Source organism: Phoxinus phoxinus, assembly GCF_949152265.1.
Source record: "Phoxinus phoxinus genome assembly, chromosome: 20".
Lineage (NCBI taxonomy): Eukaryota > Metazoa > Chordata > Actinopteri > Cypriniformes > Leuciscidae > Phoxinus > Phoxinus phoxinus.
In genome coordinates this window covers 8,967,359-8,994,168 of record NC_136895.1, presented here as the reverse complement: position 1 = coordinate 8,994,168, position 26,810 = coordinate 8,967,359, and the positions used below count along the sequence as shown (strand labels likewise).

The 26,810-nt window shown below is 40.0% G+C and overlaps 1 protein-coding gene across 1 annotated transcript in view; it reads right to left on the bottom strand.

Moving 5' to 3' along the window:
* pcbp4 (poly(rC) binding protein 4) overlaps positions 1-1,955 on the bottom strand; it is an 80,028-nt gene extending 78,073 nt beyond the window's left edge. Inside the window, exon 1 of the mRNA XM_079594116.1 lies at positions 1,869-1,955. The gene's annotated coding sequence lies outside the window, so the exon portion shown is untranslated. The remainder of the gene's footprint in view (positions 1-1,868) is intronic.
* Between the last annotated feature and the right edge of the window lie 24,855 nt (positions 1,956-26,810).

The window sequence follows — 26,810 nt, the reverse complement described above, 5'->3', positions numbered from 1 at the left end:
TATTCGACTGGACAGCGCCTGAATGAAAAAATATTCGATTGGACAGCGCCTGATTGGAAAATATTCGACTGGACAGCGCCTGAATGAAAAATATTCGATTGGACAGCGCCTGACTGAAAAATATTCGGTTGGACAGCGCCTGACTGAAAAATATTCGACTGGACAGCGCTGGACTGGAAAATATTCGGTTGGACAGCGCCTGACTAAAAAATATTCGATTGGACAGCGCTGGACTGGAAAATATTCGGTTGGACAGCGCCTGACTGAAAAATATTCGATTGGACAGCGCCTGACTGAAAAATATTCGACTGGACAGCGCTGGACTGGAAAATATTCGGTTGGACAGCGCCTGACTGAAAAATATTCGATTGGACAGCGCCTGACTGAAAAATATTCGATTGGACAGCGCCTGACTGAAAAATATTAGATTGGACAGCGCCTGACTGGAAAAATATTCGATTGGACAGCGCCTGACTGAAAAAATATTCGATTGGACAGCGCCTGACTGAAAAATATTCGATTGGACAGCGCCTGACTGAAAAAATATTCGATTGGACAGCGCCTGACTGGAAAATATTTGATTCGACAGCACCTGACTGGAAAATCTGACTGGAAAATATTTGGTTCTGAGCCTGACTGGAAAATATTCGATTACGCTGAGCCTGACTGGAAAATATTCGAATCGACAGCGCCTGACTGAAAAATATTCAATTGGATTCTTCACGAGGATCCAATTTAATTCGACATGGTTGGAAAAAAAAAGGATTTGACTGTAATTCACTGTAAACAAAACATTCGCTTCCATTCAAAAAATGGAATCATAAGTATTCTATTAGACAGAGACTGATAATATATATATATATATATTTATTTTTTATTTTATTTTTGGTCAAACTGCACTTGCTGATGGGCTGAAGGAAAAAATATGAATTATTATTTTTTATTCTGATTCTGCACAAGCAATTGATTTGACAGTCATTAACAGATGAAGAAAAATAATACATAAGATTTGATTTGAGTCATCAAAAGTCCTGCATCATAAATCAGGAAATATCACAAAAGAAGAACAAAAACAGAAAAAAGTATGTCTTGTTGTGATCAGTTGCATTTATAGATGCATTTAGTTTGTAAACCAGACATGAACATTTTAATAACTTAATTAGTGACCTCAAAATAGTGGTTCAAGTGCACTGAAAAATATTGAATCTTCAGAACAAGCTTATTTTAACCACTATTTTATAATGCAATTAAGCATTATACAGAGCTGCTATATAGATCTATGTTTATCTTTTATATAAATTAAGGACATAAGATGGTTAACTTTAGCTTCATGGTGAAACTATGATAATGAAAGTCTGGTTGATCAACTTTACAGCTCATTTGCTTGCAGAATAGCCCTGATTTTATAAGCATTATAAAATCCATTTGCACAATGAAATCCATTCGGCTACCGTGGACAGACTCGTCAGTCTTCAGCTGCTTACCATCCAGACGGAAGACACTGCATTATGCATTATATTGATCAACAATAAATAGATGAATGAATAAATTTGTGATAAACGGGGCACACTGGCATGTCCTAAGAAATACTGCCATCTAGTGACAATACATCGTCTGTATATCAACACTGAAATGTATTATTATTATTATAATAACCATGAACTCCACTGTAGGCTATGATAAATTAATTTCAAATAATTTAATTAAACTTAATTGTAGTCTTTGGTGTAATGCAAATAAATTGACCAGGTCAAATAAAGGTTTACTGAAGATAAATCCAGTGCGACTTTTTGTCAATAATTTGATTATATTAAATGCAAATTACAAAACACATTAATATCCATGCAGATTAATTCAATTAGATGTACCTGTAATTTTGAACTTGCTTTGGACACGTCACGTAACTCTTCTTTCTCCCCACAGGTGATTCTGGACAGACAGTCTCTTGCTATCTTATGGTGTTACTGGCTGTCTTTCTCCGTCTCTGGGTGTTTTAATTAATTTTCCTGCTGTAAAACTGATATAAAGTCAGCGGGAGCCTGAAGCTGCCTTTCTCAATATTCTTTGGCCTTGTAACGACGAGCAGCGGAGAGCCACTCTGGGTCACAGAAATCTTTCATTTCAGCCAGAGAGAGATGATTTGAACACTAGACGCGAGCTTCCTGTTGATTACTAATGATCCCAGAAGTCTGCTGCCATATTCGTTATGCTAAGTTCCAAAGAGATGCTAAGTGAATATTTATAGGGCTGTCCAATACAATCGATTACAATCTTTAAAGGAGAACTCCGGTGCAAAATGAACCTTTGGTCTAATTACACATTGTTACCTAGTCAATCGTTATCTGAGATTTGTTTTCATGATTATCGAATGTAAATAGTTTTATCTCTAAAAACAGTTTAGCCTATAACGCTAGTATAACGCTAGTATATAGGGCATAGAGTAATGACAAATAAAAATCGCTTGTTAATACCACTAACAAGGCTCAAAATAGCCCCACACTAACACAGTAGCATAATGAGGGTCCCTACCTTCAAACCGAAGCATTGAGAACTTTGACAGTGTCCAGACAGTTTAATAAGAAGATATTTTATACATACAGTCAACTTCACGTATACAAGCAGAAGCCATCTTTGAAAAACAGACTCTATCAATCGATCTACGAACCACCGATCCAAATGCGCTGGACCATATGAGATTCTACACAGTTCAGCGCATTTGGATCGGCGGTTCGTAGATCGATTGATAGAGACAAAGATGATAGATTTTCAAAGATGGATTCTGCTTGTATACGTGAAGTTGACTGTATGTATAAAATATCTTCTTATTAAACTGTCTGGACACTGACAAGGTTCTCAATGCTTCGGTTTGCTTGTAGGGACCCTCATTATGCTGCCGTGTTAGTGTGGGGCTATTTTGAGCCTTGTTATTGGTATTAACAAGCGATTTTTATTTGTCATTACTCAATGCCCCATATACTAGCGTTATACTAGCGTTATAGGCTAAACTGTTTTTAGAGATAAAACTATTTACATTCGATAATCATGAAAACAAATCTCAGATAACGGTTGACTAGGTAACAATGTGTAATTAGACCAAAGGTTCATTTTGCACCGGAGTTCTCCTTTAATCTATAGAGCTGTACGATTTTTGCTAAATTGGTAATCATCAAGTTTTAAATATGATCACGATTCTCACGATTCTGAACAGACGACTAAATAAAATAACATAATTTACTAGAGCTTTTGACAAAATGTTAATGGCTTTTTTATTTAAAAGGGTTAAATAATTTGATTGAAAGAATGATTCAATGACTCACTCATATATACTAAACTTGTGTCATTACTGGATGAATAAGCGTTTTTTTTAACTAATCTCTTGAATTCATGATTTAGGGTACGTTTACACGACAACGATATGCTTAAAACGGACACATTTTTCCTTTGAGTTTTCCGCGTACAGACGACACCATTGTCAAAACGATCCCCATTCACACGGATCCGCGAAAAACGACTAAAAATGCTGTATTCTGCTCCAGGCCATTAGATGGCGATGAAACACTATAGACTGAACACGTAATACGCATGTGCATGACGTCATCGTTCCAGAGATTCACGTTTTTGTAAACGAATGGCAAAAACACATAAAAAGTTTTACGTTTTGAATTGAAAACTGTGTCGAGTAAACAGCCCTTCAATGACATACATTTTTAAGTTGTGTCGCCACCTACTGGTGTAATGATGTAATTGATAAAATTGTTATTTGAAGCACCAAGTTACTTTCAAAAGGATTTAGTAGTTGTTTTTATCCGAGCTATAAACTGTTATCCCAGTACTTCTATGATCATTTTAATATTTGTAACACTGATACTGTGTGGTTGAAATATTTGAATGTTACGGTATGATTTTGTAAAAGGTTTAATAGACATTAATGAATAAGATCGGGTGGGTGATCGTGAGATTGTGATCTTTTTTCACGATTAATCGTAATCTAATTTATCACATGATGTGACGATTAATTAATTAATTAACTACAAAAACGTAAATTTGTGAAAACAGTGATGTCATCCGCATGCATATTACGTAGGCGCGTAGTGTTTCTTTACAAGGTGACATCGTCATCTACTGGCATGAATAACACAGTGATTTTAGTCGTTTTTTTTAGTAGTGTCTTAGTATTATTTTTGTTCATACAATCGAAGTCAACATTCATCAAAAATCTATAGGCCACATCACGCAGTTATTGCCCTGCATCGTTAAATGCTTTAAAACTAAGTTTACCTTTTTATATATTTGATTTATTCCCGTACCCTGTATGTAATGTGTTACTAGTCTGTGGCACACAGTACACTTGTTTATTAAGTGTGTTATGTTAAGTATGAAAACCTAATCTGTGCTTTGGCTTGTCGTTCCATGGTTTCCGTGGTTCTTTGAATTAATTACAACAGTGTAATTATCCGTGTATATTTAACTGGGCTGAAACTGATACGCTAGTATGTGAGTTCATGTAGAATGAAGGCAGTGGTAAATGTGGTCATGTGACAGTGAGAAATGGGCACAGGTGATCTGGTATCATATGTCACCTATTTCCATTGTTGTAGAGCTGTTAAGTCAATAGTTAGAGACACAAAAGCAACATGTAAAGCGTCACGCACATTCACACAAAACAAACAAACACAATTCTGTCATCATTTATTCGCCCTCATGTTGATCCAAACCTTTATGGCTTTCTTTCATTTGCAGGACATTTTTAACTATAATGTTCGCACTGCTCTTTTTCATTTTTCAACTACTGTATGACCAGGATAGTCCATTCTCTAATGAATGACTCTAATGAGCCAGTACTTTTAAGTGAATAAAAAACAAGCAGCACAATAATTGTGTAAACTTTTAAGCTGGTTCTTTTTTCTTTCTTTTTTTTGTGAATCAAGAGCATGAGCAATGTTGTCCTTACAGAAAAGCCGCTTGTATGAGTAACTCTAGTGATTACAAATCATGAAGTGCAGCCAGTGTAATCCCACTCCTGTAGTGACTTTAGTGAATGAAAACACAACCAGCGTAGTCTAACCAATTCCCAATGACTCTTATGAATCGGTTCTTTTTATTGAATCAAAAACGTTGAGTTATGCATATAACTGCTGTTCCCAGAAGTAGGGGAAACGAGGTACAACACATTACTATGGGATATCGCGCTCTAGCGCCATCTGCTGAAGACACCTTTATTCACGCCTGAAAGGCCAATGACGCATAACGATGTGGGCGGGGCTACCTGTCCACAGCATACAAATGCAGTCGAATGCGTCATTCTCTTTGTTCAGTCCAGCTCTTCACCGGGACCCCGACTGTGCGGGGCCCAGAGGTGTTGTACCTCGTTTCCCTCCTTCTGGGAACAGCAGTTATATGCATAACTCAACGTTCCCATTCAGTCTGTCAACTCGGTACAATACATTACTATGGGACCTCTATTCACGCCCCGCCAAGTCGCTGAACTAAACGTAAGGGCCCAGCACCACCACATGATCCCTTTTTCAAGAGAGTGACGGCCCTTTGTCCAAAGCCCCTGCCGTAAGCATGGATCGAGCCACCGTTAAGGCAGTAACATCTAGTCGGTAAAACCGAACAAATGTGTGCGGGGATGCCCAACTGGCTGCCGCACAAATGTCCTCTACTGACACCCCTCTAAACAACGCCCATGACGTTGCCATGCCTCTTTTGTAGAATGCGCCCGCACTCTGGCCGGCAGAGCTAACCCTTTACTTTTGTATGCAATTGAAATTGCCTCCACGATCCAATGTGAAATACGCTGTTTAGATAGCGGTTTCCCCCGAACTGGGTTGGCAAAACACACAAAAAGTCGGTCGGATGAACATTATACCTGCGCAAAACTCGCACAGGACATGACGCATGGAGTCTCTCATCCTCCTCTGAATCAATCGATAGATTTGACAGAGCTGGCAGCTCGAAGGAGAGCGCACTATACGCCCCTGACATGACTTTGGGTGTATGCGCCGCGTTTGGACGCAACACTACTTTAGACCCATCCAGTGCAAACTGAATGCATGAGGGATGTACTGACAGTGCATGGAGATCACCAGCGTGTTTTGCCGATGCCAGCGCCAGCAACAGGGGTGTTTTGTAAGACAGCATTTTTAGATCCAATGATTCTAAGGGCTCAAATGGGGGTCCACACATAGCCTCCAAAACCACAGTCAAATCCCATGATGGTACCATCGACTTTGTGACGGGTTTCAGCCGTCTCGCTCCTTTAGGGAACCAAATGGCCAGCGGGTGCGCGCTCAGCGCGGCCCCATTAATGCCCTCGTGACAGGCCGAAATGGCAGCTAAGTACACTTTCAGAGTGGAATGTTAGCAACCTTCCTCGAACAATTCCTGGAGAAAAGTAAATATTCCTGCAATCGGGCATTGACATGGCGATATTGACTTTTGTCCGCACCACTGTTCAAATATGCGGCATTTCAACGCGTAAACACTAGCACTCTGCATCGTGGCCACAACATTGATTGGGAGACCTGCTGCTATTAGATTTTCCCTCTCAGTGGGTAGGCCCATAGATGCCACAATTCCGGTCGAGGATGTAGAATCTGACCTCCTGCTTGGGACAGCAGGTCCCTGCACTGGGGAAGACACCACGGTGTCCCTGACAGAAGCGTCATGATGCCTGTGTACCACGTTTTCGTTGGCCAGCACGGGGCCATTAAAATTAGTGACAGACCCTCCTGGCGTACTCTGTCCAGAGAGTGGGCTGTATCAGGTCTACCGGCGGAAACGCGTACAGCAGAATTTTGGGCCATGAATGAGACAGCGCGTCTACCCCCAGCAGGGCGCTGCTGTCTGTTATCGAAAAGAACAGCGGACAGTGCGTGTTTTCCCTGGACGCAAACAGATTGACCTTGGCCCTGCCGAAACGATCCCAGATCTGTGCCACTATTCTCAGGTGCAAACGCAATTCCCTGACCTGCGGTCCTTTTGTCTGTTTATGTACGACATTACTGTCATGTTGTCTGTTCTGACTAACACATGTTTGCCGCGTAGACCCTGCACAAAGTGTTTCAGTGCCAGAAAAACTGCCTGCAACTCCAAATAATTTATATGACGCTCCTTCAGTGCTGACGACCATTCCCCTTTTACGGAGTTCCCCTGACATAGACCTCCCCATCCATGTAGTGACGCATCTGTCGTCACTACTATACGTGATGTGACTCTGCCTAGGGGAATCCCCTCTGTCAACAGACCCGGGGATCCCCAGGGAACGAGAGCCCGAACGCACGTTGGCGTTATCGTCACTTGTCTGTTTAAATGCCGTGTGACATTCAGACCAGAGCTCAGCGCCCACTTCTGGAATGCCCGCATAAAGAGGAGACCCAGCCGAACGACTGCTATTATTGAGGCCATCAACCCCAGCAGCCTCAACACTGTATGAAAACGTACTCGCCTTCCCAGTCGAAAAAGACCCAGGCAGCTGCGAAAATTTTCGGCTCTTTGAAGTGACAGCTTAGCTGTGTTCTTAACCGAATCTATCTCTTTTTTCAAAAAAAAGATTTATCAAAAATCCCAGAGCTCGTAGATGGGACACAAGGGCTAGTGTTTGCAAAACTGCTTGTTCCCTGTTGTCCGTGGCCAGGAGTAGATCGTCCAAATAGGCAAATACCCTCATGCCTTGATGACGCAGCGGAGTCAGAATGTGCGCGGCGCTAGGGATAACCTGAATGGCAGGACCAGAAACTCGTAAGCAATCCCCTCGAAGGAGAACCTCAGAAATTTTCTGTGATCCGGGTGAATTGTGACATGAAAGTATGTATCGGTCAAATCCACCGATGTGTACCATTCCCGGGGACGCAGGGAGGATAGCAGATGACATACTGTCAGCATTTTGAACTTGTAACGTCGAAGGTGCTTGTTTAACTGCGTTAATCCAGAATCGGGCGCAAGCCCCCATTTTTCTTTGGGAGAAGGAACTGCAGCCGGTAGCCGCACTGAATCGTGTGAAGAACCCATGGTGTTGGTGCGCATGCACGCCACCGGTCCAGGTTGACAGCGAGGATCCCCGGCATGATTGGGGAAACCCCCACCTCTCTTACTGAGCATTGCTGAATATGGCATATCTCTGCATTTACCCCTTTTGATAATACATGGTTCATTTCTGGTGATTCTAAAACATTTTGATTGTTCTGACAAATCAATACATGAGGCTTTGTATGCTGAACACAACTTTTCTTTATTGAAATTGAACTTAAAGGTGAACCCGCTCTTTTGCAGTGCTTCTTTTTTACTGAGAGAAGAAGGCGGCTGCCTCCGGGCCGATGATCCTCCCTCGATTGCGAGCTAGGAATTTGGCCGTCCCCTCCTTCCTGCGGAGAAAAACTTCCCTTTTTTTCTGTGGGCGGGCCTCTCTTTCCCGACCCTACCTGCTGTTTGGGATGTGTGTGCGCTCGCCCAGCCTCCCAAGCGTTGGGCCTAGGCGCTGTTGCTGCAGCGGGCCTCTTAGCTGGTGGTGGTCGAGAAGACGCCCTAAAACTTGGCTGTGCAGCTGACTGTGTTGGTCTATTATACCTTCTGCTAGGCATTGGACCCCTGAGCGATTCCGCCTGTTTCTTAGAGTTCTCAAAACGCATTTGAAACGCGTCGAGACCCTCTCCGAATAGACCCGTCGTGGAGATCGGTGCGCCGAGGAACACATTCCGATCACGTTCCGGCAATTTCGCCAGAGTCAACCATAGGTGACGCTGAGCCACCACTGTACTGGCCATCGCATGACCCAAGGATACTAACGCACAACGTGTTGTACGTGGTATGTAGTCAGCCGTGGATCGCACCTCCCCCATGAGCTCGTCAACCGGTCTTCCCTCTGACATGGCCTCGCTGAGTTCACCCAAGCAAATAGCCTGATAAGTTGGTAGCAAGGACATAGTACTCAAGGCTCTAGCTGTGCCGGCCTGATCACCATAAATCCTGCTAAGTTGTCTGTACGAGAACCTACACGGTCCTGACGGAAGCGTGGGGATGCCTGCGATACCGCTGTTTTGCATTGGAGCCAGGTATGTCGCAAGCGAATGCTCCATTGAAGGGGCTGACATTAACCCTGCTTCTTGTGCTCCTTCGAGGTCGGTGAACTTACCCATCCCTGGCACCGAAGAAAGAGGAGACATGGGTTTTGACCATGAAGCTGTAAGCTCTGCCAGTCGGGGTAAAGCGGCAGATGCGTCCTTTCCACCGTTTGTACCTGCGACAAATAGAACCCACCGAAGCGTGAGTTTTTCTGAACCGGGGGAGGGGCTGGCCATTCCACCGACAGCTTTGCCTCTGCCCTCCGATATAGTTCAATGAAGGGCTCCTCCATGAACTCACTTCCACTCGTTGCCCCAGAAGGTGAGGGGGAAGACGCGACCTGCCCCAGTTGGAAGTTATCATCAAAAAATTCCTTGCCCGCTTCAAGCGAGACAGAGTCCTCCTCTCGACACTCCAGTTCCTGATTAAACCCCGGGGCTACCCCGGGCACATTGTCAAAATCATCTATGACTTCCCCGGCTTCCATACGGTCGCCCCAAGTCCCTGTGGCTTCTTCAAAGACGGCTTGTGCCGAATCGGGAACAGCACCAGAGGACAGAAGCGTGTCTGTCCGCTGTACCATCGAGCACTCGCTCAACAAATGCTACACGCCGCTCAAGTGTAGAACGACGAAGCTGCCGGCAGTGTACACATGCTGCGGGGTTGGAGAGAGCCAGCTTGGCGTGGACAATCCCCAAACACACCGGACAGTGCTCGTGAGTCGTGAGTATCTTTTTCGGACAACAAGTAGCCACATGTCATTGGACATGGGTGCGAATTCTTATTTTTAGCCATTTTTCTACGAGAAAAAGATTTATCAGCTTTTTGTTAGCAATGCTAAACTTAATGCTTTACACACTTTTCTCTGTTTACTTTTCTACAGGAATCACCACTGTGGGTTTTTCCTACGAAACTGTGGTGTGATGGCGTTCTAGCAGCACGGTGAAGAGCTGAAGAACAAAGGGAATGACGCATTCGACTGCATTTGTATGCTGTGGACAGGTAGCCCTGCCCACGTCGTCATGCGTCATTGGCCTTTCAGGCGTGAATAAAGGTGTCTTCAGCAGATGGCGCTAGAGCGCGATATCCCATAGTAATGTGTTGTACCGAGTTGACCGACTGAATGGGAACATGTGATCACTGAAGGCGGATTCCCGAACGAAATACGTAGGGACCCGGTTTATTTTAGTGAATCCAAAGCATAGGCACCACGTCCGAATATAGGCCTATTACTTTTATGGTGCTTTTTATCCTTGTTCACCATGGTCACTACGTATATCATGGAAGCTTGTTTCCACCATTGAATACAAAATAAAAATTTAATTGTGACTTTTTATCATAATATTCTGACTTTTCCGCAGATTCGCTTGAAACTTTTATGAGTTGTAAAGTCATAATTGCGTGAAACTCCAATTTCTTTTAAGATATTTTAAAGAATATATTTTATACTGGCTATATGATTTCATAAAAAAGCAGTATCAACATTCTGCAAATTTTCACCTTATTTCTTTACAAATAAATGCCATAGAGGTTTGGAATGACATGATGGTGAGTAAACGATGACAGAAGTTTTTCTCCACGCCCTTTGTGTCTGGAGAGGGAGACTGGGGTGGGGGTCAGTAGATTATGTTTCCTTTTATATGCCAGTATGGCATCTTCTTTTTGACATGAACTTCAAGTGACACTATAGCATTTGTCTCTGGTAAACAACTATAAATGGTTTTGACGGCTTTTCTTGAGTGATTTATGGTACCTGCATGCCTTCAGTCACTTATAGCGCACACCTGTATTTACTTCTCATCGCGTCAATGCCGAAATATCAATACGTCTAGACTACGATCATAATCCCAAAACGGAGATGGTCTTTACTTTTAAAAGTCTATGATATATCAGATCTGGGTGATTAAGTGTCTTGAGCGAATCAAATGGTGTCAGAATTGACAGACAGGCCAACTGGCGTCCCTAGTGCGAACAGCAATGAGAAATACCGGAGATTTTGCGGGATTTCAGAGCGAGTGTGAACGGCGGGAAGCGTGTCGAGATGTAAAGACAGTCATAAGCACAACATGACAGGCATTCAGTGGTCTAGAGGTATTCCAGTGTCCCAGATATAGCAATGATGACAATAGGGATTGTAATTTAATTCTCTTTCGGTGATAAAGCAAGTGACAATGCTTTATAGTCCAACTATAGTCTATACACCATTGACGGACTAAATAGTCCGAAGCTTTTTACTTTCTTCAAATTCAAATGTTGATCCCTTTTAAAGAGGACTCTTCGGGACAGAAGCCTCAATGTGGAAGCATACCTCCCTCTAGTGGTAATAGCAATGCAGCTTTTCTGTTTGCACTTCCAATAATCCATTCCAACAGCTTTTAGGAATTCGATTAGGAATTTGTTGAAGTTTGTATCACTTGTTCTGCAATTTATTTTGTCCTTTCATTGCTGGAACATTTGTCTGTTAATTTTTTTGTTATTCAGATTTTTTGGGGAGCCCCAAGATTAGCGCATGTGAACCATTTTGTATTTTGCATAATATTGAATAAAACCTGTTGTTATTTTGTGTAGGCTATATATCTAAAATGTGCTATACGACACATTTAGCTGATTTTCAAAGATCTTCAAAACATTTTAATCCGTATTTTAACAGGGAACTCTGGCAAACGTTCTGGCAAAGGTTCTCTCAAAGTTATGAACAAACGTTCTTCCAGTAACGTTAACGCCCGTTCAAAGTAATGTTGTCTTTATTAACGTTATTAAAACATTAGCACAAAAGTGTTATTTACACATCATTCATGTGACATTTTTCTGAAACATTTTAGTTGGATGTTAGTCTAATGTTTTTCAAAAACTACTTTTCCCCCCACATGATTCGGACAACATTTAAAATGATCATATAATGCTTGCAAAATTATAAAACGTTCACATAACCAAGAAAAAAAAGGGGGTTTTAAAACATTAAAAAAACTGAATGCTTTAAAAGTTCTGAAAACATTCTTAGAATATCTTTTTGTTTACTGGGTTTTTCTTAAAGATATATTAGTGCTGTCAAATTGATTAATCACGATTAATCACATCTAAGTTATGTTATATATATATATATATATATATATATATATATATATATATATACGTGTGTGTGTGTATACACAAACATAATATATATATGCACAAATATATTATGTAAACAAACTTTTATGTTAGATGTGATTAATTGCGATTAATCGATTTGACAGCACTAATAAATATCATTGTTATTAAGTGATTTTGATATTGTGCACTGTTTTGAATTCATTGATTTTTTTTCTACCCCACCGTAAATGTTTTTTTTTTAATGTTTTAAGCATAAACTTTCAAATGTATCCCTAATGCTAAGTCTTACTACTGTAAATAATTTTGCTCTTCCAATAAATGTGACCTGTTGAGTGTTTAGATATTTTTTATGAAAAATAAGACTAATATTAGCCTAAATCATATTGGTAATACTTATATTGGCTAAAATGTTCAAAATTGCAGTGAAATGTCTTCTCTTATTAGCATGTCATTGCTATGATCTCACTGGAGCGTGAACATCAGCTTGTTGATGCCTCAGAAACGGTGATTTGAAAGTGACACTCTCACACCTCTCAACCCAAATCACATCATCCCTCAAAACAGCGAAGGTCAGACTGTAAATTAAATCCAATCCCCATGGTCATCGCTCTGACCTCATTGAGGCCTGTTACATAACACCAGTTTTTCCATCAGAGAGGATCTTCATTATCACGCAAGCAGGTGTTGATTATCCCCTGTAAAACGAGTCTTAACAGTCCTTACAGTGAAGAGGCATCTGCCGCGCAGTGACATTACAGGACTGTAAAGCTGGCATATGTTCTCATGTGTCGTGTGGCGCTGCCCTCTGCTGAGTACACACACTAACTGAAACCTCAACATTTCTGTAGTTCGGTCTGATGTAAAGGAATGTTTCGGGCAGTAAGTGGGACATTCTGTCAGTTGGCAAAGATTATTTGATTCATTGCTTGATTCAAACATGTAATGCACTTATGGATTGTTCACCCACAAATTAAAATTGTGTCATTACTTACTCACCCACAAGTTGTTTCAAACATGTATGAGTTTCTTTCTTCTGCTGAACACAAAAGAAGATATTTTGAAGAATATGGGTAACCAAAAAGTGAATGGACCCCATTGACTTCCATAGTATGGAGAAAAAAAATACTATGGAAGTCAATGGTCGAATGTTTGGTTACCCATATTCTTCAGCAGAAGAAAGAAATAAGGATATATATGCTCACGAATGGATAAAATACATTTAATTTCAACAGGAGAAACAAACCTCATAAAATTAAGAAAAAGTGTCCTTAACAAAGTTAACAAAGTATGCGATGGTGGGTTAAATGTTCTTAGTTTTACTATTTTCAACCAAAAAAAAATAAAAAATTGGCTTAAAAACATTTGGCAACCCAGGTAGCAGCATAGTGTCGGCCCAGATCCGGGCCACATCTGGTACATGTGGATTCAAGTGGGAATTTATTTTCCCTAAAACAATTTAGTTGGACTTTCACTAAATGTTACTACTTAAATGTTTAAATGTTACACCTAGTTTCAAATGCTTTGGAGAACATTTCAAAGTAACATTCAGTGTTTGCCAAATGATCAAATGGAAAGTTATCTTAATGTTCGCATAACCAAGAAAAGTAGTTTTCAAATAACTGTACGCTTTCAACGTTTGGAGAACAAATAATAATAAATTTTTTTTTTTTTAAAGGAACACTCCGACTTTTTGTGACTTTAGCCTATTCACCTTATCCCCCAGAGTTAGATAAGTCCATACCTTTTTCATCTCCGTGCGTGCTATAAGTCTGTTTGACGCACCCACCGCTAGCCTAGCTTAGCACAAAGACTGGATGTGAATGGTTGCAGCTAGCATACTAATCCAAATAAGTGACAAAATAAAACAAACATTTTCCTATTTACATGTTGTGATTTGTATAGTCACAGAGTGTACAAAAAACAAAGTCACATGAGACACAGACATATTTTAACCGTATAAATACTGGGAACTATATTCTCTGAAGGCGAAGCACTGCTACTTGGGCGGAGTGATAACCGCAGCACCTGAGACGCGCCGTTGTTTCTTCTGTCAACAAAACCAACGTGACTATACGTGAGTGACTCTAGCTCCGCTCAAGTGTTACTGGGACGACAGAGCGCGTTCGAGGCAACAATACTAACATTACAGGGGATACATGGAGCCCGTAAACAACTGCAATAGTAGTTACCACCCTATTCATATAATAGTGTCACTAACGTTACATTAGATCTAAGTTAGCTAATGGCACTGTTACAGTAACGTTAGGCTAAACATTTAAAAAATATAACGGAACACTTACCGCAGCCGCTCCACTTTGTCCTGTATGTGATATCGATGGGATGGCTGTATCCTTCAGCACACGTTTCATGGTCCTTGTGGCAAATTCCATTTTTTGAAAATAGTCGTCCTCAGTGAAATGTACCGAGCAAACATAATGTCCCTTGATAATCTCATTAGGTGTGTTTTGATCAATATCCAGAGCAAGTAGCCATTTCTTCATCCGGTCAGCGTTTTTAGTTGGAATTCTATGAAACATCATGGTATTACCTGGTCTCCCCTGTTTATTGTCACAGTTCTTTACAATACAGCGAAAATCCATGATTGTAAACTACGCTTTTACTATTTATAAATTGCTGACTCTGTTACCCAAACTCTGAACGAACTCTCTGCTCCTCACCACGGCGCGTCTCAGGTGCTGCGGTTATCAATCCGCCCAAGTAGCAGTGCTTCGCCTTCAGAGAATATAGTTCCCAGTATTTATACAGTTAAAATATGTCTGTGTCTCATGTGACTTTGTTTTTTGTACACTCTGTGACTATACAAATCACAACATGTAAATAGGAAAATGTTTGCGTTATTTTGTCACTTATTTGGATTAGTATGCTAGCTGCAACCATTCACATCCAGTCTTTGTGCTAAGCTAGGCTAGCTGTGGGTGCGTCAAACAGACTTATAGCACGCACGGAGATGAAAAAGGTATGTATGGACTTATCTAACTCTGGGGGATAAGGTGAATAGGCTAAAGTCCCAAAAAGTCGGAGTGTTCCTTTAATAAAGTTTTCATAATGTAATGGACATGTTAAAAAAACTTTAGGGTTTCTCGTGAATAATTGTCTCATAAGGTTACCATGATATCCCTGTAATTCCCCCCCCCCCCCCCCCCTTTTTTTCATATTGGAAAACTTAAGAAAAACTTCATAATCAAGCAATTCTCATACTACTCATGTTCTCAATTCTCATGTTAGTTAACCAAGCTATTTTTTATTTGTTTTATATGTGGGCGTAATCGCTGCAACACATGTTCTTAACCAGTAAAAAAATAATCTCCAACTGCCTTTTAATCAAGACAAAATGTGTTTTACTTAGCCGTAACTTCTGCAAAACAAACAAACAAACAAACATTTTCTTAACCAGTAAACATATCCACCTTTTAACCAAGACAAAATAGCTATTTGAAACACCATCACATAAGAGTAAAAACAATTTAGAGCTGTGATTTTGACACAATATTGATACTTACCCAGAGTATTTTTCTCATACATCAGACAGCTTTAGGGGTGCACAATATATCGGCCACCATATCGGCATCGTATAGGAAGAAAGAAAGAAAGGAAGGAAATTGAAATCGTTCAATTTGGTGAATTTACAGTGGGTAGTACATATATGGGAAGCAGAAAGACAAAAGCAAAGAAAGTGACCAAAAAGCGACAGGACCAAATAAGAAGCAAGAGGACAGTAAACATCTATTAAATGGCTGGAGGAAGTGGAGAGCTTTAAGAGCTTGAGGTAAATATTTACCATGTTTGCACCAAAGTGCAAGGTTGTAAATAATTGCTGTTCAGTTTGCATTTGCAATATTGCTTATGCAACATTTATAAAGTCAAGAAGTTAATTAACGTGCAATTTAGACACAAGGATTTGTCTATTTTAGGTCCAAATTAAACCCAAACAGAATCACCTGTTGCCTCACCACAGGTATTTCCTTCCCAAAAGAAACAGAAGAATGATGCAGCGACTCAGTCGTAATGACATCATGGCGTAACATTGAAAGCTGCAAAAAAAAAAAATTCGTATCCAATGGATTTCTTTCTTGATTAAGCATTAATCCAGCAAACTTTTATGGAAGTTTATACTTAACGCAATCAAATATTTGGCAATTGACCGTTCGCAAAGACCCGCCCCCCTAGTTACTGTCGCTATGTCCGACAAGCTACGCCGCTCTCACACACACCATGTTCTCACGCAGTGAGAAATACATCGCGGAACAGAGAGGAGACTGACCACACACTGACAGACAGGACAGACCAGGTTACTTTTCGGTTACTTTTGTAATTAAACATATTAAACAAAGTCTCACCTTTCAAATTTGGTCATTTTTAAAAATAAATGTAAACAATAAATACCGTTTTGTGGCTCTTTAATGTGTCTGTCAGATCGCTGTAGAGCATCAGTTAAAGCTGCTCGTGAACCGATCATCTCTTCCTTCTAGTTCATTTATAGCGTTAAATAAACATGAATGAACATCAGAAGGAGTGTTGTTTTAACCGCGGAAAGACGTCAGTACACTCCGCTTCTCAAGTTCAAATCCTCCCATGTTGATCTACTAACTATCCTGACTGCTTTGTCCGACAAAATGGCGGATGACGAAGTATGATTGGTCAGATCACCTGTCAATCAAGCTCCCTGCGGAGGGTCTATTGATTAAAAAGTAAATATAAGATAAAAAGTCGTGTTTTGCAGTGTAGGTGTCTGAGGTAAGCATCATATGTGCTCATATGAAATTAAATGTTTGTTTAATGTGACACATATTGTTGTGTGTGTGTGTGTGTGTGTGTGTGTGTGTGTGTGTGTGTGTGTGTGTGTGTGTGTGTGTGTGTGTGTGTGTGTGTGTGTGTGTGTGTGTGTTTCTTAATAGCAGTTTTTCATTAAACAGCTGTTTATATCTTCAGGTCCACCTTGTTGCTTATGTGTCTATGTGAGATACCGTTAATGAGACTGACCTTTGCTTCAGATGCATTATTATTCTGTGTAATTGCAATTTGTGTCAAGTTGCTATTAATTAGAGGTCTAAAAGTTAAAATTGTCTAGCGTCCAGCTTTAAATAAATGATTTGGAGTGAGTTTCATGGTGTTCATTATGAGTCCACACACAGGGATGCATGCATATTTACAGTATATGTGAGTTATGGGCCTATAACACTAAAACTGCCGAAATGCTTCTGCCCTGAATCTTCTGGTCACATGGTCTGGATTTCCACCTATTTTCTAATAATGTTCAGGTCAGAAGCATTTTGAAATGTGTATGGAATGTAATCCATTTGCTAGAAATAATAACACAGCGGCACAGTGGTGTTACAACTAATTCAGCTGCTTTAGAAAGTGAGATCTAATTTAAGACGTGAGCTGGTGAGACACTGCTGGAGGTTTTTGAAATGTGGATGGGATTCCTCTGTAATTGCTCTGGAGTCTGTGGACAGATGGAGTATCTGAAGAAAGATATGTTTGCTAAGAGTGACAAAAGACTGTAAAGGAAAGGTTGTGTTGAAAGCCCTTATGGAAACGGTTTGGGAGTGTATTATACAAATCTAACTTTGGATTTGCGTCGCTCATTTAGAATAGGCTATACCCCAAATTCATTTAAGTTGCTGTGCAATGTAAATTCACCCTATCATTATTTTTTATAGATCAGTGTTACCAAATACGGTTCCTGGAGATCCAAATACAACTTAAGCTCTTCAGGAGCCCTTGATAAAAAAGTCAGGTGTGTTGCAGGGCTGAATCTGAACACAGCAGGTACTGTAGATCTCCAGAAACAGGATTGGGTTCCCCCTATTATAGACATTTGGGTACGTTTAAACAACAACGATGTACTAAAAACTGAAAAGTTTTACCTTTGCGTTTTTCACGTAAAGACGGCAACATTGTCAAAACGATCCCTGTTCACACGGATCCTAAAAGCGCTGTATTATTCATGCCAGGCCAGTAGGTGGCGATGTCACTTTGTAAAGAAACACTACGCTTCTATAGACTGAACACATAATACGCATGCGCATGACGTCCTTCCTTCCGTCCGTCCGTCCTTCCTTCCGTCCTTCCTTCCTTCCTTCCTTCCTTCCTTCCTTCCTTCCTTCCTTCCTTCCTTCCTTCCTTCCTTCCTTCCTTCCTTCCTTCCTTCCTTCCTTCCTTCCTTCCTTCCTTCCGTCCGTCCGTCCGTCCTTCCTTCCTTCCTTCCTTCCTTCCTTCCTTCCTTCCTTCCTTCCTTCCTTCCTTCCTTCCTTCCTTCCTTCCTTCCTTCCTTCATTCAGTCCGTCCTTCCTTCCTTCCTTCCTTCCTTCCTTCCGTCCGTCCGTCCGTCCGTCCGTCCGTCCTTCCTTCCTTCCTTCCTTCCTTCCTTCCTTCCTTCCTTCCTTCCTTCCTTTCTTCCAGGGCAAAGCGTGTATAGTTAAGCCTGTAGTTCTGGCCTTGTTGTTGTGCTGATTTCATGGGGTTTTAAAAGAAAGAAAGAAAGAAAGAAAGGTAAAATATTCTATATAATATGAATCACAATGAAAAGTGCAAGATCAGCACGCTGTTGCTATGGTTGCATCCTTTGTGACTTCAGTACGCTAGCATTTATTTGCTGACAAATGAAAATATGCACTAATTTGTAATCTTATTGTTATAATGAAATGTTTAAAACCCCCTTGGAAATGATATATTGCTTACATGCATGTGACCCACATCCCATCTTTTTGTTTTGATGAAATTTTAGAGGGTCAAAACCCCTCATAATACATAAGGCACATTGGTTATATATTGTATACTTAGAACGCTTTTAGAATAAAGTTTAGCCTTCTCAGTGCTGGAAACAAGAATTCGTCCAAATGTAACTACAGCTCTGTAATTTGAAGGGACAGGTATATTGACGAGAAGAGGGTCCAGTTGGGGCGGATCAAGATTTAAGAGCCGATTTCACTTGCTCTCACTCAAATAAACTGTCAGCTCTTTTTGTGATACCATGAGAGCATCATATCAATAGGAGGCCATTATAGCTCTGTGAGATTTTTGTGATCTGCCTAAGGGTTTCTGCTTACTTTCATCAGCCGAAGGATGTATTAGGCGACACGAAATCAATAGTGCATTGTTCAAACACTCTCCCACCTGTTATAAATGCAGACCATGGTTGAAATGAGTATATTGATTTATGCTGCTTGTTTTCCGTTGAAGTTTGACTGGCGTGTTGCTCATTATGTTTGCACAAGGATCTTAATCCCAAGATTTCGTGGCAGATGTGACAGTTGCATTAATTCTGTCTGTGGTGATTTGTGGTGAAAGAGAAAAGCACTTGATAACCATCTATCAATTATAAACGAAGTTTGCGAAACGAAGCTGGTACCAGCGCATTCACACTGCTGTAAACAAGAAGCCACAAGCCAAATTACATATATTTTAGGAAGTGAAGAACACAAGAGCACTGATGTAGATGCACAATGTCCCAAAAAAGTATTTGGACATTTTAAAATGAGCATTAGATAAATGGCCAAATCAAAAGGTTATTTGTTAAAGAATGAGAGCAGTATTTGGATGGAAATTGGACACAACAAAAATAATGTAAGTACATGTCCAGGAGAGGGCGCTTTTATCACACCTGATAGGGCTCAGGCTATTGACAACATACTGATTCTTGGTCTAGGGCTAAACATAGTAGCAAGATGTAGTCATTTCTAAAAATATAAGCTATCTCTAAGTTGTTGCATAACTGGTCTATGTCCTTAAATGCCATTTCCAAGACATCAGAAAGTCGATATTCTAAATGTTGACCTTTACTGTGCAAAATAAAATGTCACATAAGGCTATTCTGTGCAAATATATCGTGTATATTTAATTTAATTTCAGTTATTCCATCATTAAAGTCAGCCTTTCATCTTCTATAACTTTTAAGATGAATGAAAACACACACATTTTTTTTAAATTAATCATACAATGATGTACGTAACTGTTGTATACCTTCCCTTTGAAGTCACATTGCCGATATATAGCTTCACAAGGTGTGCTTTGATGTGTTTAAGCAATCCAGTACTGGATTAATTACAGAGTCACGGTTTTTCTTGATAAAGCGGCCTTTGAGTGTTCAAACAGGAACACACACATTCATCTACAGTATGAACTACACTCTTCCTTCAGACAATTCTGAATTAGTGTCCAGTTTGAAGTTAAATAATGCATTTTTAATGACGGAAAACTTGAACTAGCAGAAATCTTACCCAGGATGAACTTTGCAGAGTTTGCATTTCTACACTTATCCTTTCTGCATTTTTTTGGTGAGATTTTCAGGGAGTTTCTTGTTGATCTGAAGATCTGAATTCCACATTATAGTTTAGATGGGAATGATGATATGCCTCTGGCTGGCTTGCCCAGGCCTGCTTTTTGGCACATACATTCAGTACGGGATCCAGACAGAAGGCCAGATACCATTTCAGGCACATTCTACTGTATCTTTGCTGCAATAATGTGAATTTTTTTTGGGGGGGGGGTACGTACGTCTATTGTACGTTTTTAACATACAGTATGAGTACTGTACATTCAGCACAGTGCTACTTCAAATGTTTAACTCAGAGTTAGTTTTGCGTTAAGTCAGAATATTGAACAGATGCTCATTAGAAATCAGAAATTGTGTTTGTTTGAGGCAACAAAAGCAGTATTACAGTAGTAGTCTTAGTTAGTATCAGACATACATCAAATTTACATTTCACAATAATGACAAAACTTTAGTAGCGTTGTGTTTAAAACCTCATGAGGAACGCTAACTGTTAACTAACTGTGAGCTGCATGCATACAGAGGTGGCATGTTATGGCATCATACTGAAAAGTATCGATAAATATAATTTTATGCAGTATTTAAGTGTGCTACTGTATGTATTTTAAGTTTTTTGTTGGGTTTTGTGTTGGTAGCTTAGCAACATGCTAATGGAAAGCAACCACTTCACTGGATACTAATGAATATACTGTGGGAGTGTTTCTAGATTTAAAAAAAAGAAGCTTTAAACACTTTTGATCACGGTTTATTAATGATGAAACTGGAGAGATATGGTTAGAGGAAAAGCCTTCTCTTGGTTAAGAAGTTATCTTGATAGATCTCAATTTGTACAAATAAATAATGTTAAATCGGATCTAAATAAAGTCACTTGTGGTGTTCCACAAGGTTCAGTGCTAGGACCCATGTTTTTGGTACCTTTCAAGCATTGGTATTTACTTCAGGCCCTGCAAATGTACTGTAGCTCAAGTCATTTACTTGTCATTAGTCATTTCTTGAATCTTAATTTTACAATAATCTTTTTACCCATCTTTTGCTGAGGAGACTGTTGACTACCTTCCCATAGTTCTTGATGGAACAGCAAATGGAGTTGACATGCTATGAATATTTTGTCCTGCAACAAGCACGTTGCAGCATCTCATATTGAACTGTGGAGTGCCAGCTGTCACAAGCCATTAGAGCACTGCAGGTATGTAGGAAGAGGGGGCTTCTACAGCATATGTGCTTTCAGCACTTGGGAATACTGGGACCTTGTTTCCTCCTAATATTTGAAGCTTTGTTATCATTGAACGCTCCTTGGCAAAATACTCTGAACTGAGGTTAGAACATTTGGGAAGTGGTAGCGCAGGAGACTAGTCGGATAACATAAACGTCAGCAAGCCGGCATAATGTGTGTTAACTGTCCCCAAAGTGGTGCTAGGAGCAATATTAAAATGGAAAGGACAGCGGTTCTTGGGAATAGGACCAGTACTTCATTAAACAGTAGGCTACTTGTATGTCATCCTAGTCCATTATATGGCCAGCTTGTCCACCAAAACCCCATATCTGAAGACTCATAGGCCTCTTTACACCGGGTATTAATACCCACCTTGGGTGATTCGATCACAAGCGCTCAGCCAAAACAGATTGCTGTTTAGAGCTGGTATTAACATGTGTCCCGAATGTGTCTCCAGTGCCCACTTGCAAAAGGGTAGGACAAGGTCCCTTTAAGGCTAGTCAGTTCACTTGGCGGCCATCTTGGAAATGACTTCAGGCAGCTATTTGCTATGTAGGTCAAACAAGTACAGTTCCCAGAATGGTGGAAAGACTGACATCTCTATTTGTCAAAATTCTTTTAACAATTCTAGCCATTCAATCAAAATTTCAACCTTTTAGGTAACACTTTATTTTGATGGTCCCTTTTGAACGTTCTGTTGACTATAAGTAACTTTGCAACTACATGTTCACTAACAGACATTCTACTTACTATAAGTAACGTTGCAACTGCATTTCAACTTATTCTAACTACCAATCTTCCAAAACTCTACAGACACTATAATGAGTTAGTAGACATGTATGTGCAATGTTACTTATAGTCAACAGAATGTGTTAAAGGGACCATCATAATAAAGTGAAACCAAATTTTAGCTTCTTTAGCTCAAATTACGCTAAACATTGTTTGTTTGTTTGTTTGTTTGTTTGTTTACTTGTATTGCCCCCCTTGGGGGACACTAGTTTTGTAGCAAAAGGTAACAGACAATACATAAAAACAACACAATACATTACACACTTTGCACACATCATAGTTCAATATATATATATATATATAAACACAAACACACCTCCTATGAAGTTCAATAGGCCAACAGCCACCGACAAGAAAATAAACTTAAATGGTTTTGTTCTACCGCCCGACACCCTAAAACGACGCCCAGAAGGCAACAATTAAAAATTTAGTAAGATTGCATGTGCCTTATTTAAAACCTGTCTATGATAAATATCAATAGGCTGGATTTGACTTGGCCTTATAACTTTTCCTGCAACCTGATCAAGACTATTTAGCCTATTTCTATTTGTCAAAGTTAAATTGCCAAACCAAGCTACAAAACAAAAGGAAAAAAAAAACTGATTCAATAAAAGACAGATAAAAAAGTCATCATCTTATAACATACATTTAATGTTTTCATCTTCCTTAAAAAAAAAAAAGTCTTTGTTGAAACTTATTGCAAACGATCGATACATTTGCTTCAAAACTTTTTGCTTCACAGTTCCCAGATATTTATAATTGTCAGTCATTTCAATATCCACATCATTTATCTTCGTCAACCCTGGACTTAATGTTGACCTTCCAAAGTCAATCAACATCTCCTTAGTTTTTTTCCACATTTAACTGAAGGTGGGATTTACTACATTATCCAGTTAATGGTCATGTGCAGTATCCAAACTCTCCATGAGTTTATCCATGTATCCATGTTTTTTTCATGCTTCCTAGGTAGACTTGAAGGCAACTTTACCTAAAATGTGAAGTGGCTATTTGCATACCATGGCTGAACCATTTCGAAAATATAATATGAATGATAAGAACACAAAGTGTTTCCAAGATCTCTTGGAACCTGTTTACACCTGTTTCTGGCACTGAGATGGGACCATCCCAGATGGACATTGATACCAGATGATAGCCGCTCCTTGCGTTTCTGGCATACGTCCATTGTTTATTGAGGAATGTTCTAGCGTTTGGTCTCTGGCTATTCTCTCTTCTCGCTCGACTGTATATCAAAGAGCCAAAGATATTTTGTACACCTGTTATTCCTCAGTCTGCAGCATCCATTTAGTGAAACAACTCGCCGACTGTCTGGCCTTTCACTGGATTAAACACATTCTTGTGAATAAGGGGCGTTATCCCAAGCAGAAGAAATACAATTATTACATGCGGTCAGGCTTTTGTGTAACACCTGCACTTTCTAAAAGGACCAGGTAACGAGGGAGAGCGCTTCACACCTGTGTGAAAATTCGAAAATGATGGTGTCTGCACCGTTCGAATAGAATCGCAACCTGGGCCCGTTGAATAGAAACAATTGAAATGCTAGCTAATCAAAGATAATATGCTTCCAAATCTGGCACTTCCAAGCAGCGACAGATTTTAAATGAAAAGTTAAACTTCAGAAACATTACAGGAGCAGCCATCTGGACACACCATAAACAGAGTTACTATAATTACTACCATGAGACATTAATGGGCCCTGCTTTTCCAACAAACCTCCCACAAGAAACTGCTCATCCTTTCCTCCTTCTGAGTTTCTTGAAATTGCAACATTGTATGACCAGTTGTATGGTACACTACATCACCAGCCCACAAACTCAAGTCATCAGAAGGCTCTGACATTTGTTTCTTCTTCCTTTTTTTGCTTCTACAGTAGTTTCTTGGTTCAGCCTCTTCACTTGGTGTTCAGAAATGTTGATCCCAAACCTCCTCAAGAGACCTCGAAAGACGGTGTCCTTAAGTTGCCTCGTTTGGAAGTATGAAGCCCATCAGCTGTAGACAGAGATTGTTTCTGACAAGTACAGGGTCTATCTGATTTGTACATGCATTAATGTATACGCTGGCGTACCGCCATAAAAAAAACCTGCAACATCAGCTGCCAGACAGGTTCTTGTGGGTCTTTCGGAAAATACTTTTTGCTGATATTAGGATCAAAGAAGCTAAAATAAATAAATAAAATGGACCAAGCCAAAGAGGTCATCCAAATTTAATACGCAGTCATATCTTTCAAGACGGAGTGCCTGATTCAGCACTGGAGAACGAGTGTGATGTATCATCTCACGGTTTCAATGAGGTCCTGGAAGGGGACGGTGATTGGCCAGCAGCCAAACAAACTGCAGAACCCAACAGGCCACAGGTCAGGCACAATACCGGCTTGAATGAGACGTGAATCTCAACTTTGTCCCAAACAAAGCCATTTACAGGATAGATGGAATCTTGTGGGCCTGTATTATGGATAAGGGAGCTCTTTTTTAACCTCCAACTGAGATTTATCCACAACTTGTGGCGGGTTGAATTGCTCAGGCAGGAGCGTTGGTCTCTCAGGACTGATGGGTAATGTGAGCTTGTGCCAGGTCCACAGATCAGCACAAGGACAATTTTTAAGAGGCACAAGCTGTGAAGTAATGGCAAGCCTACTGCTTTTCATTATGATACATCTTCTTCTTCTTAGTATTATTAAATAAGATGCTACCATAAGCAACTCTATTACTACCATTGTTGGGGTAACACGCATAGGTTAAATTGGGCCGGAGCGCACCGGAGCGCAGCTCCGCCTCCTCGGGTCCACAACACACTCTGCTGGAGCTCAGCTCCGTTTCCTTCAGCACCAAATATACATTTTGTTGAGTGTATATAATGAAAGTTGTGAAATAATTGGCTAATATTAACTCTAATTTGGTGCTGCAATGATTCGCCCATCGCGATGATAACTGACCTTCATCTGAGCTGCACTCAAACACCGCTCGTCAATGTCAAAATATTTGAGTCCAATCAAAGCAAGCAGGATTTACAGGAGCGCGAGCCATGCGCGAATCCCAACGCGGCGCTTCACTTCAGTTTACGGTCATATAGTGCGAGATAAAATGCAAGTATAAACAGCTGTTTTTCGATAGAAGTTTTAAATGACCGTCAGACATAATCAGTTTGATCAAAGACAGACAGTGGATACTAGGTTAATTTGACAACACAAGCACCCTATTAAAAATATTGGCATTATTATTCTATAAATTTGTATAACGTTACCTCGAATGTGTTCGACTTTCCCCTGTTTGTATCACTCTGATTGTTCGTGTTTGCGCAACTTGCATCATTAAGCCAGAAGGCGGCGACAAGTGACTGTCTTTATGAGTGAGTAATTGAACCATTGATTAATGAACAGATTAGTCCACAAATATTGATTCATTTAGGAAAGAAAAAGTAGCTGAAACTGAACTTTGATGCTCATACTAACTGCTCATATGCCTCTGGGCACAGAATGATTAAATTGGCGTTAGAAATGTAACATGCAAAATAACCCTTTAGTCATTTCTTATTTAAGGCCATTCCCGTTTCGAATATGTGATTGTGTGTAGTCAACAATAAGCATAAACATTCTGCATTTCCATTTTATAGTGTGGATAATTCATTGCGACATTTAAACTGATTCTCATGTTTAAGAATCTGTTATCTGATAAAATACTACATGCTACATGCTTTTAAAGCTACTGTTGTCCATTTTTTTGGCCTTCAAAACACCTTAAAATTCACATGTTGAGATCAGGTTGCCCCCGAACCCCCCGAACCCCTCGAAACCCCCTTGTAGGATCATTTTATTACGATTTTTATCTATAAAAGGCTGCGCAAAAAATAATTTGGAAGTAAGTGAATTGTAAAGTATTGATCTTTGTTTGAATAACTACTCAACTCCACCTTACACATTGATACAAAGAGCCCCTTTGGTGTAAAAACACATTAAGTAATTTTACAGCGTGAATTTGAATGATGACCATTCACCGTAAATAAGGGCTCCCCCTCCCTATAAAAGCCAATTTAACCACTGCTAACACGTTACAAGTAACGAAAGTTTCAAAGTAAAGTAATGCACTAAGTTTCTTTGCTTTTCCAATTTATCGACTGACATATAATTGATGAATAAAAAAAGTGAAATGCAAACTCAGATTACTACACAAACCTCATAATTAAGTGTAAAATTACACAAATATAGTCGTCTTTATGCATTTAATCTCAATTTATTAATGAATGTCTTTTCCGCTGACTTTCGATTATCCAATTTAACCATACCAACAAGCAAAAATTACATAAAATCACATAAACATAATTTATTCTCCCGAGTCATCATCT